The 10,200-nt window shown below is 48.5% G+C and overlaps 1 protein-coding gene across 2 annotated transcripts in view; it reads right to left on the bottom strand.

Annotated features, from left to right (window-relative positions):
• The window catches only part of LOC126569957 (beta-1,4-glucuronyltransferase 1-like), a 78,714-nt gene that overhangs the window by 9,536 nt on the left and 58,978 nt on the right, over positions 1-10,200 (bottom strand). For both annotated transcript variants that reach the window (XM_050227382.1, XM_050227383.1), the window contains exon 3: positions 4,052-4,379. The gene's annotated coding sequence lies outside the window, so the exon portion shown is untranslated. The remainder of the gene's footprint in view (positions 1-4,051; positions 4,380-10,200) is intronic.

Below are 10,200 nucleotides of genomic sequence, written 5' to 3'. Positions count from 1 at the left end.
GCTGTGTCCATAGATGCTAGTGAATGCTAATGTGATTATCGTTGCCGCTCGCTCCCGCCGGTAGAAACGCTCATTATGGAAGCGCAACTCTCACATTGCCAAGCAAGGGGGCTACGACGCGGCAAAACTTTCTCGAATCCCGCGCCCTTCCAGGCGCCAGTGATGGGTACGGAAGCGTCGAAAGTGCCGCGACCATTATTTAGCCAAGAATGTAGCGGCCTAGAACACCAGAACCCACGCAGCAGCACATACAGGCAGCTTAATGTGTGAAAATTCCATAGAAAACAGACTAATTAATGACAGCAAAGGGAAGCGTCCGTTGTCCGTTTCGCAACATTCCACGCACCTCACTCCGTTGGGCGCATCAGTTCTCGCGGCTTTTTGGCAGCATAAACTGTGCGTTCTGGAATTTTTGCACCAACCTATGGTGTTGGTTGGGTGTCCTGGTCCGCCAAAAACCGCCTCCAATAGACGTGACCTTAGGTGCGCCCGGACTGCAGCCATCATTGAAATGCAGCCCAAGTCAGAACTTGGTCGGCGCCAGCAGCAGTTAGATGCAAATGCTGCACAACCACCCGGTGTGAACCCGGTTGCATAATTGCACTCGGCAAGTGCACACGCTGCTCTCGGGGGGCTTGTATGCTGGGGCCTGCGAAACGGGGCCGCGCATGTATGCAACGGCATTTTGATGTCGAGCGCCACAAAGGAGTGCCCTCGCTAGGGGGGGCGATGCCGCGATGACTATCACATGCCCGGAATCTCCGTAGGACTCTCCCACTAGGCATGATGGAAGGCAGCAAAGCAAAGGGTCTTCCCGAAGACACAGCCAAACTCCCGCTACAAACCGCGCCGCGGGACATTTTCACACGAATGGGCAAAGGGTGTCGGCCGCAATCATCGCGCCTTGCGTTAGTTGCGCGCTCTGTTGGATGGATCTGCGGGACCAGATTTGGAGGGGAGAGGCCTTTTCTTGGCCAACTCGTCGGCGTTCGCCGTAATAAAGCTGGCACACCATGGTCAGGGTCAATGAATTGCTGGGTCAAATGTACGAGGTGATGCGTCCCTTGGGAGGAGGAGGAGGTTGGAAGAAGGACCGAGGTTTGTGCGATTAGTACGAGGTGCACGTTTACGATTTTATGGTGTGCTGAAGGCATCACGTCGGCAGCGTCGCTGTTGGTGGTGCCCTTGCGAAGCTAACTTGCCACTCGGCGGTGGACTCACTTTGGCGAAGGCCGCGAAGGGACATTAGTCACCGAATTGGCGCGGGGGGTCTGAGGGCGTTGAGCGTGAGGTGTATTCATCGGTAACATTCCATCCCAGGAAATTTTCATCAAGATGGAACGTCCAACAGGTGTTCAACGTCCAAGTGTAGTCCATTTTTTACAAAACGAAATAGAATCGATGACAACAGAAACGCTTTGCAATTAATGTTTTCTCCGTTCGGTCGATCGATCCATGTTGCATCATTCACCGACTGGCCCATAGTATGGTGTCAGTTAACAGGATCGCATCGTTATCAGGGCGAGAGTCAAGAAAACTTTCTCCCCGTACCGAGCGCTGTCTAGCCTTTCGCCCGCTAGCTCCGTAGCAGCTGTCAGTAACAGAAAGGACCCGAACGCAACAGTGGTCGCCTGATTTGCTGCCAGCTGAAGAAGCAAGGATAAAAAGGATCGCATTTTGTTCCATTTTTGAGTTGACGTTGATGGCTAACGAAAGAAGGAAGAAAGGATTGTGTCCGTCGAGTCCGGGCTGCCAACGGACACGTCAACTTTGCACGAGGCGGAAGAGTTTTGTTGAGCTTACAGCATAGGTCAAAACAAGTAGTTTTTCCCAGGTTCTGGGCAAGTTTTGATGTTTTGCTGCAGAATGGTTCCATTGTGGAAGGACAGTCCTTTCGTCCTTTTTCTGTTTCTTCGCCGTCAGACACTTCAAAACTCATCAAATACTTATTATTATTATTATTATTATTATTATTATTTATTTAACTTCGTTTGCCGACAAGGCTGTACAAAGTGCACTTAATTAGCGACGCGAGCAGGAGCCTAGCGTGGTCCCAAAAAGGGCGGAACCAGACGAGCCCGGAAGAGAGATACCGGGTGGTTGAAGTCGAATAGGTGGTAGAAAGTGTTGAATGCTGCCAGGGCACGAAGCCAAGGGTCCCTCTGGGCATACAGCGAGCGGCCTCGAGGGACCAGGAGCGGCGGTCTGTCTCTCAGCAGGCGAGACGGAGCATAGAGCGGAACGGCGGCTAGCAGGTCCGGCGCGTCGATCTCCTGGTGCAGCAGGTTCGCCACAAATAGAGCCCGCGCGTTGGTGTGACGTTGCTCCAACGATTGGAGGTTCAACAGGCGGCAACGGTCGGGGTAGGGGGGGACAGCTTCCGAAGGTCCTCCGAGGATTCTCTTTACGACCGCTCGAGAGAACTTCCTCTGTACGCTTTCAAGTCTCGCGGTCGCACCCTTGGCCTGTGGCGACCACACCACACAGGCGTGCTCCAACGTTGGCCTAACCCATGCGCAGTACAGGGCCATAAGGCACTGGGTGTCCCGAAGCTCGGAGGTCAAGCGTAGAACCTGGCCTAGGGCTCTGTTCGCCTTTCGGACGGCCGCCTCCAGCTGGGGAGAGAATGACAGGGTATCGTCAAGGATCACCCCGAGGTCCCGAATCTCCCTCACACGGGACAGTGGGCTTCCCATCAACGTGTAGTCCGCCAACAGTCTCCCCGGCCGCCGTCCGAACGATATATCCGATCCGAACGATTATCAGGAGATGAACTAGTTGCGTTATGTCATTCATGATATATTTGTTTAATAAGTTTGATGCCTTTCGTCATTTAATCTATATTTCTCTACAAGGATTCGTTTAAACTTTTTTTGTTTTTTGGAAATTTTGTTGAAATGTTGACATCCAATGATATGATGAAAATTATGTATAAGCTTTAATCAATCATCTTCCTTCTTCTTCTTTCTATAAAACTAATTTAGAATGTTCTTCAACAGTGGTCTAATTATTAAGCTTTTAATTGAATTTCGATCACAACTTTTACAATCCAACAGAGTACTTGGAAATCAATACTGTTCTCGCAGACCAACGAAGGAAAACTTTGAATGATTATTTCTCTTCCACCATCCCACTGGCGCATTCGCATCCAGCAACAGTCTATTTATGATGAAATTAACGAAAAGTTAATCCACTTAAGAGAGGTCACCAAAGGACACGCTACCCAGCCCTCCCCTTTGTCCCCCATTAGATCATCATTCTTCTTGAATTTCGTGCCTCCATTGCATCCTTCACGCAATCGAATTCGCAAACAGTTCAGGCTTCGCTGCTCCCGAACAGCGTCTGGCTCTGGCACTGGGAGTCTGTTGCCTCGCGCATAAATGCATTGAGCGCCGCAGTGCCAGTGCAAATGTTTGTGCAACGCTCCGGTTCGTGCTTGGTTCGCGAGGTCACCACGGATCAATGTCAAGTGAGGTAAATGAGCCGTGCCACCGTGTCACGTTGGCCGATCCTTTTCGATGAAGGCAACGCAGGACAACAACAGTAAACTCGCGACAGTGAGCCCGTGTTTGCCATTGTGAGCGTGGCTATTTGTTCAGCACTTAGGCTGATTGAATGTTTGACTTTTGATGTGGGTCTGCAGGCGTAAAAGGCAATCATCGTCGTCGTGAGGGTGAACCGCGAGGATCAAAGATACATTTTGATGGAGTCGTGGTCCGGGGAAGTATAGTACACGCGGATTCGGTTACTAAAAAAATAACTCCTTTTATGTCGTTCGATTGGGTACTAAGCGCATTGCGGTTACCTTGAATATGCCAGCGAATTGGGAAACGAAATTTCTATAAAAACGCCAATCAGGAAATTAAATTAAAGCTCACGAAAAGCAAAAGTTAAAGCAACATATTTTTAAGAACATGAATAATCCAACCTATTTAACTGATTGATTCAGGTCAGGATCTAAAACAGTCAGCTAATAGTGCTCTTCGCTTAGTCCACGATGCACACGATCTGCACTAATTGATTCATCGAGCTGAACGTAACAATAGCTTACCACTTTTTTCCGTCGCTTAATGCATCTTCCGTTGCTGGCGATGCCTTCGATTCCCGCCAAAGCCCTTCGAGGGCACATCAGTTCAATCGCGGCGTACGACCATAAGCCGGGGGCGAACCGTCACGGTCGTTGGCAGGTAGCTTTTCCGCAATTTTCCGGTGCACTAAAAGGATTCTATCCGCTATCCGCTCACGATTGCTTCTGGTGCTGGCGATGGTGTTGGTTGCAAGGACGAGGATGCCGGCGACGATTACAATTCATTCGCTGTCAATCGCTGAACTTGGTTCACTTGGTTCGCTGTTCCACAATCCAGCACAATGACAGAGTTCTAACCGAGGGATAAAAGAGAGCGGGGAAAATTGGAAAATACACATTAGCTTCAATGTTTCACTTCCGCATCGCCGGTAGGCCGCGGGATGAGTAAAGGTCAGGAAAGAGAGAGAGAGAGGAAAAAAGGAAATTTTAAAATCGATACCCAACCCCCTTCGACATGCCCATTTCAATCAGTGCGGTGCGCATTACCACTAACGGCTATTTTTGCTCCGTTAATTGACAATTAACCCATAAGCGCGCCGATCAATACGAATAAAAGCGTCAGAACAAAAAAAAAGGGGGGAAAAAGCTCTGATGCTTGCAACATAGAAACAAAACCTGAAAATGAGGGAAACAACATTTGCATTTTTCATCATAAAAGCAGGAAACAGCGGGGCTGCAAAAGCAAAAAAGGTTGAGACGAAGAAGGCCTCAGCACGCAGCAGTATAATGGATCGGTTGGCGGCGTCGGCGGATTGGCGGATTCGCTAAATGCTCGAAATTCGATAATGGATAGTGGCGCACTTTCACGTATGTGATCTGGCTTAATTGAACAGAGCAGCAACAGCGGCAGCAGCGGCAGAGCAGATGAGGAATGCCGATGAGACCAGGTGTGGCCGGAGGGGGGGAGGGGTTTTGGGAGACCAACGGATGCACTTCAGGAGATTTATGCATAATTGAACGTTTAATTAACCGGCGCGAGGGCTTCGTCTGAGAGTTTAGCGTCCGTCTGGCCGTCCATTCGTACGAGAGTGTTTCTCTCTCTCTCGCTCTCTCGTGCAATGGATTGGCAAATTTGATTTTGCGTCCGGTTTGCATTGAATCGGCACCAATTGGCGCTGGTGGGAATTGATGTTCCCCAGTCAGGCGTGGAATGCAGCGAGAAAAGAGGCCGCAAATATGATTTCAAAAGGTCCCACCGAGGTCATGTGGTGCCGTGTATTTGCGAGCGGAATTTAAGCGATAAATTAGCTGGATTAAATGATAAACGAAATAATTGCATTGCATACTTTGGTCGGAGCTTATCGCGGTCAGAGCGGTAATGTGATTTGGTGATTCCGATAAGCAATCCGGAAAATGCGCCATGTCGATTCAAAAAAATGTTTTTAATTCATTTTGAATCGATTCCGAGGAACGAATGAATGCATTTATAAAAAAGCAGCAGAGACACCTTCATTTGTGATGCAGATTTCGACATCTCCAGCACCTGAAAACAAATGACTGCACCACCAGGTGTAAATGAATAAAACACCAAACGCCCAACGATATAAATCGCTGTCGGACAAGCAAAAAGGCGCATTAATCGAGATGACCTGCTGGGTGTTATAATCCTTTCCATTCAAGAGGAAAGACATTCAATACATTGCACTATGACTGGCTGGCACGCTCCTCTCTCTGGCTCATCAGAACGACTGATGGATGCGTTCTGTCAGCTGCAGCATTCATCTTCTTCGCTTTAAAACCCCCCGCGAGTAACCTATGCGCGTGCACCCGCGCCCGCGCCCGTCCGATGATGTAAGCAGCCGGTGCCCACCCATTGGGAGGCCAATTAGCATCGGGGGCCACTCTTTCACGCGATGCGGGAACGTGCCACAGGTCGTGGCACAGGAGCCAGAAGCTTGATTAAAAACACTCAACGCAAGTTTTCAACAACAACAACTGCAACGACTGGCGCTTTCAGGGGATTGTCGATTCGAAGGGATGCTATTCTCCCCCTTTCTCGAGGGTGGCTGCAGGTGGCGCCCGCAGCTGAAGAAGTTGGAAAACTTTAATTAACCAGATAAGTGATCCCGGGAACGTCTGCCAGACGTACTAGCGTTGCTGCTGTTGCTGCTGCTGCTGCTGCTGCTGCTGCAATCACATCAGAGCGTACGAGCTGAAAGATGCGGATAAATAAGTTCGCAGCTCATTGTTATGCTGGTTGCGAGCGGTGGCCAGGGTGGCAGCTAGCATGTATGCCAGCGAGTCGATAAACCGGTTCCACGATTGCGGCGCTGCACGTGGTGTCGATTGGAGTGCAGGTGAGTCAATTTGTCATACAGAGATATGGACGCTCTCCGGTGCTTTTGTAATTCAATCATGCCTTAATTAGGTTCCTTTTTTTTATTTATTTAATAAAAGCGAGCGACGCTTATGTGTGCGGCGAGGAGCACGGGGATAAATGGTTTACAACATAATATGTAGAATCGCCATTAAAATGAATGTTCTACCGATGATTTGCATAAAATTACAAAATTTAAATCATAAAAAAAACCATTTATGGTCGCAACTCGTGCTTTACGGACTCGCTTCTACTGGGAAACCCGGCAAGAGTTGGAGTCAGATGATGTGCGGCCTCGACACCACAACCTGACAGCCGCAAGCTGCATGCAATGGACCACCACCACCACCACGACCACTGCTGCTGCAATTCGAGTGCATTGCGTGAACGTGCGTGCATTGGTTGGCGTGGTGGCGTGGCGAATAAATCTTTGTTTTGTTTTGTTCCAACAGGGGCACAACACGCGCGCGCTGCAAATGCGCCAGTTGTTTGGCCAACAACATTGGAACATCTTGTGTCGTCCGTCGTCGGGGTTCATTAACAAGCCCTACTTGCCCTGGCCAGCCTGGCACATGGCGTCCCGCGGAACTACATTTAATATTAAATCAATAATTAATTATGTAAATCGCTCACGGGCTCGCACGCACGCACCAGGGGCCGCTTTTGCATACATGGGAAAGGGGTTTCACTCCTTCTGCTCGCTCGCAACTGTCCGCGGTCGTGACGTGCTGCCTGTTTCCGGAACATGGCACCTGGCTAAACGGGGGTGGTTTGTTTTCTTTTTTCGAGTTGCTTGGCGTAAAACGGTGACAGACATCTGCGTAGAGTACCTCTGGCCTCCGTGCGGGGGTCTCGTGGGACTCTACTTGGCAGGAACTTGGCAGAAAGGGCACGTGACTCCAGTTCGGGGGTGGCACTCAGCTCCGTAACGCTAATTCGATTACCAAGCAACATACTGTGGCTGGCTGGTGTGCTACGGGTACGCGTCTTTTGTCGGAACATTATGTATTCCTGCGAGACCGCGATGTACTGCGCTCGTTATTCGCTCGTTCGTGGGGAGAGGTTCCATTCCGGTGACATTCGCAATCCATCGGAGACCACTTACGCCCTAGCCGAGGACGTGCATTGGCTGCGTGCTTTGTATCTTTTGCTGTCACACTGATCAAGGATCGAGATAATGTTACTTGAACCAAATTGCAGCACGAAGAATGCCGACCCGGTTGGAGAGATGTGGTGTCCGACTCGTCTATCCGTGACCTTGCACCGAGCTGAGAGTCCTGAAGGACACGGTGTACCTCCGCGAACATGAACCTGTACACGTCTCGCAGCTTAACAAACGATCGTGATCGTATCATAAAGTGTAGTCATGCCGGCTAGCTCTCACTCCTTTCGCACCGCATTCCTGGAGTGGAGTAAAGGGTTCCTCTTCGGAGAGTGTGGTGCGCTAGTTGGAGCTGCGTTCTGTTGTACTGCATGAAGTTATGGAAATTGCGGCAAATGATTCCCTCACTGACCCGGGCCACTAATGTGCCGATGAAATGTGATCGCGTGCTGCGATCGTGCTGCCTAACAGCGCGTGCTAGAGACGAGCGATAGGAGCGGCTAAGCCCCTGGAGAGTGTTTACCATGGTCAATGCGCAGAATCGCACAGAAGGGACCGACTATCGTGCCACTATCGCGTAGAACTCCGGAACCCACGCCCGGGCTGGGGAAAAAAATGGCCAGCAATTTGTTCGAATTTAAGGCATGGCAACTCGGCGAAGCGGGATTATCGGCAAGGCAGGAAAGTGCCTTTCCGTGCCGTGCAGCCGGCAATAACAACACGATGCGCACACGCTACTCAACAACAACTTATGGTCATTTGTATGGTAATTTTTCGCGCTCGATCGCATTTTATTGCGATTCGATTCGCGTCGTCGTCGTCTTGTAGCCGGACGTGGAGGAGAGCGCAATGATTTGAAGCCGGTTAAGGGGTGGGTTGGACGGCGCGGTCGGACAGTGGCAGCAGTTCTACAACATTGAAGCATACGCAAAACGGAGCGAACCGCGGGTACGTGATTGCGTAAAGGGTGCATCGGAACAATTGCACAACTCATCACATGGGCAACAGCGGCAGGAATTGCGTATTGTCCCCCTGATAATGGGCATTTATCCCGCGTAATTGGCGGTAGTGTGGTGGTGGGGTGATGTATTTTAACAACAAAAGTAACATTTCATTTCCATCCACTTATGGGTGGTGTTTAGCTGCTAAAGGTTAGCAATGAATTGATTGAATGTTTAACAATAAGAAGATTGACCGTTCGTGTTGATTGTATTGACTGCTTCGACTTTGGACGATACATAGCGGCTTTCGAAGCAACATCTATTTGAACAGAATCTTTTTTGGTTATTGAAATTATTTAAGACTTATTCCATAAAATCTTTTTATGTTAAAAATCCTTTTATTTTGGTCGGAAAATTTACAGATATGCAAGAAAACGGTCAAGAAGAGTTGACCCCCGGCTGACAATGACGAAAGTATTTTAGTTCCGAAAGGAGGATTAGCAGGACTTCGATGAGCTGTACATGTCATGAGAATTGCAGGCGACTACCTAGCCCTAAAAGTCTTCTTAAACCTTGAAAATGAATAGTGAACACGGTGATTGCGAGTGGTGGAAAAATTTACTTCAGGATTTGCTATTTGTAGCGACTGATCAATAGGTAAGTCGAATTATAATACCTTTAAAACACTTTGTGTTGAAGTGAACTATAAATATATTTTATAAATTATTTTTATTAAAGACTGATTGATTAGCAGTCAAGACAATGAGAAGGGATAGGCTTCGATATCCGTAATGTATCGGATAAAAGGACTTTTAAGCAGTTCAAATAATATACAATATCAATAACAATGTATCTATATATATAATTTAAAAACTTGTTCATTTCAAAAATGTTTTCAAATACAAAAGCCCTAATTGCTATTCAACATCCATTTCATATTTGAATAGCATGTTCCTGGGCGAGATCATTACCTCACCAAAACCTCATATAAAAAATGAGCAAAGTGAGTAAACAAATGTTTTACCACTTTCGGAAATCCCTTGATAAGCGGCCGGTGCCGTAAAACAATGAATGATAAATGGTTGCGAATCAAAGCTGATGCTGATCGCTCAATCACTCGTGTGTAATCCATCACGTACGTTTGGTGCGATAGAGACAGAGAGTCGGCACTTGAATCGAAAATGTTAAAAAGCAATCACCACAATACAAATATTTGAAGGCAGATCATTGAAGCCGCTGTATTTTCGTTGCAAAATCAGCACGTTTTACGGCGGTACCCTAAAGCTGCTTTGTTGGTATAATGCTCCGTACCGGGTACTTGGCCACTCTATAAATAATGGCATTCGACAAATGTTCTGTCGCCGTTTGGTAGTTAATGTACCGCCACCGCCATCACAAAACGTGCCTCAATCATAAATTATTCTCACCCTTCTCCCCGGGATCTTTTGATGTTTGATCCAACCCCGCCTGGACCGCGGTGTACCCAGGTTTATTCTAGCGCCGAATTGGCAAACCAACGCTCGCCAACCCTCGTTTTCGTACTCACACTTATCTTTGGGGGTGGGGGGGTTACCGCTTTAAAATTCATGCCACTTGTGCAACCCCTCACCCTCTTCTTTATGCAATACGTCTAGCTTTAATTTAAATCCCGGCACCCGCGCGAGGAACGGACTCCCAAACCACATCGTACCATCGGGAAATTTTCCGAAAAGGGAGGAAAATTCATCAGCATCCCATTCCATCCGAGGCGGAC

The sequence above is a fragment of the Anopheles aquasalis genome, chromosome 2, assembly GCF_943734665.1.
Source record: "Anopheles aquasalis chromosome 2, idAnoAquaMG_Q_19, whole genome shotgun sequence".
NCBI lineage: Eukaryota > Metazoa > Arthropoda > Insecta > Diptera > Culicidae > Anopheles > Anopheles aquasalis.
The sequence above is the reverse complement of the archived record's forward strand: the minus strand, read 5'-3'. Positions and strand labels throughout refer to the sequence as shown.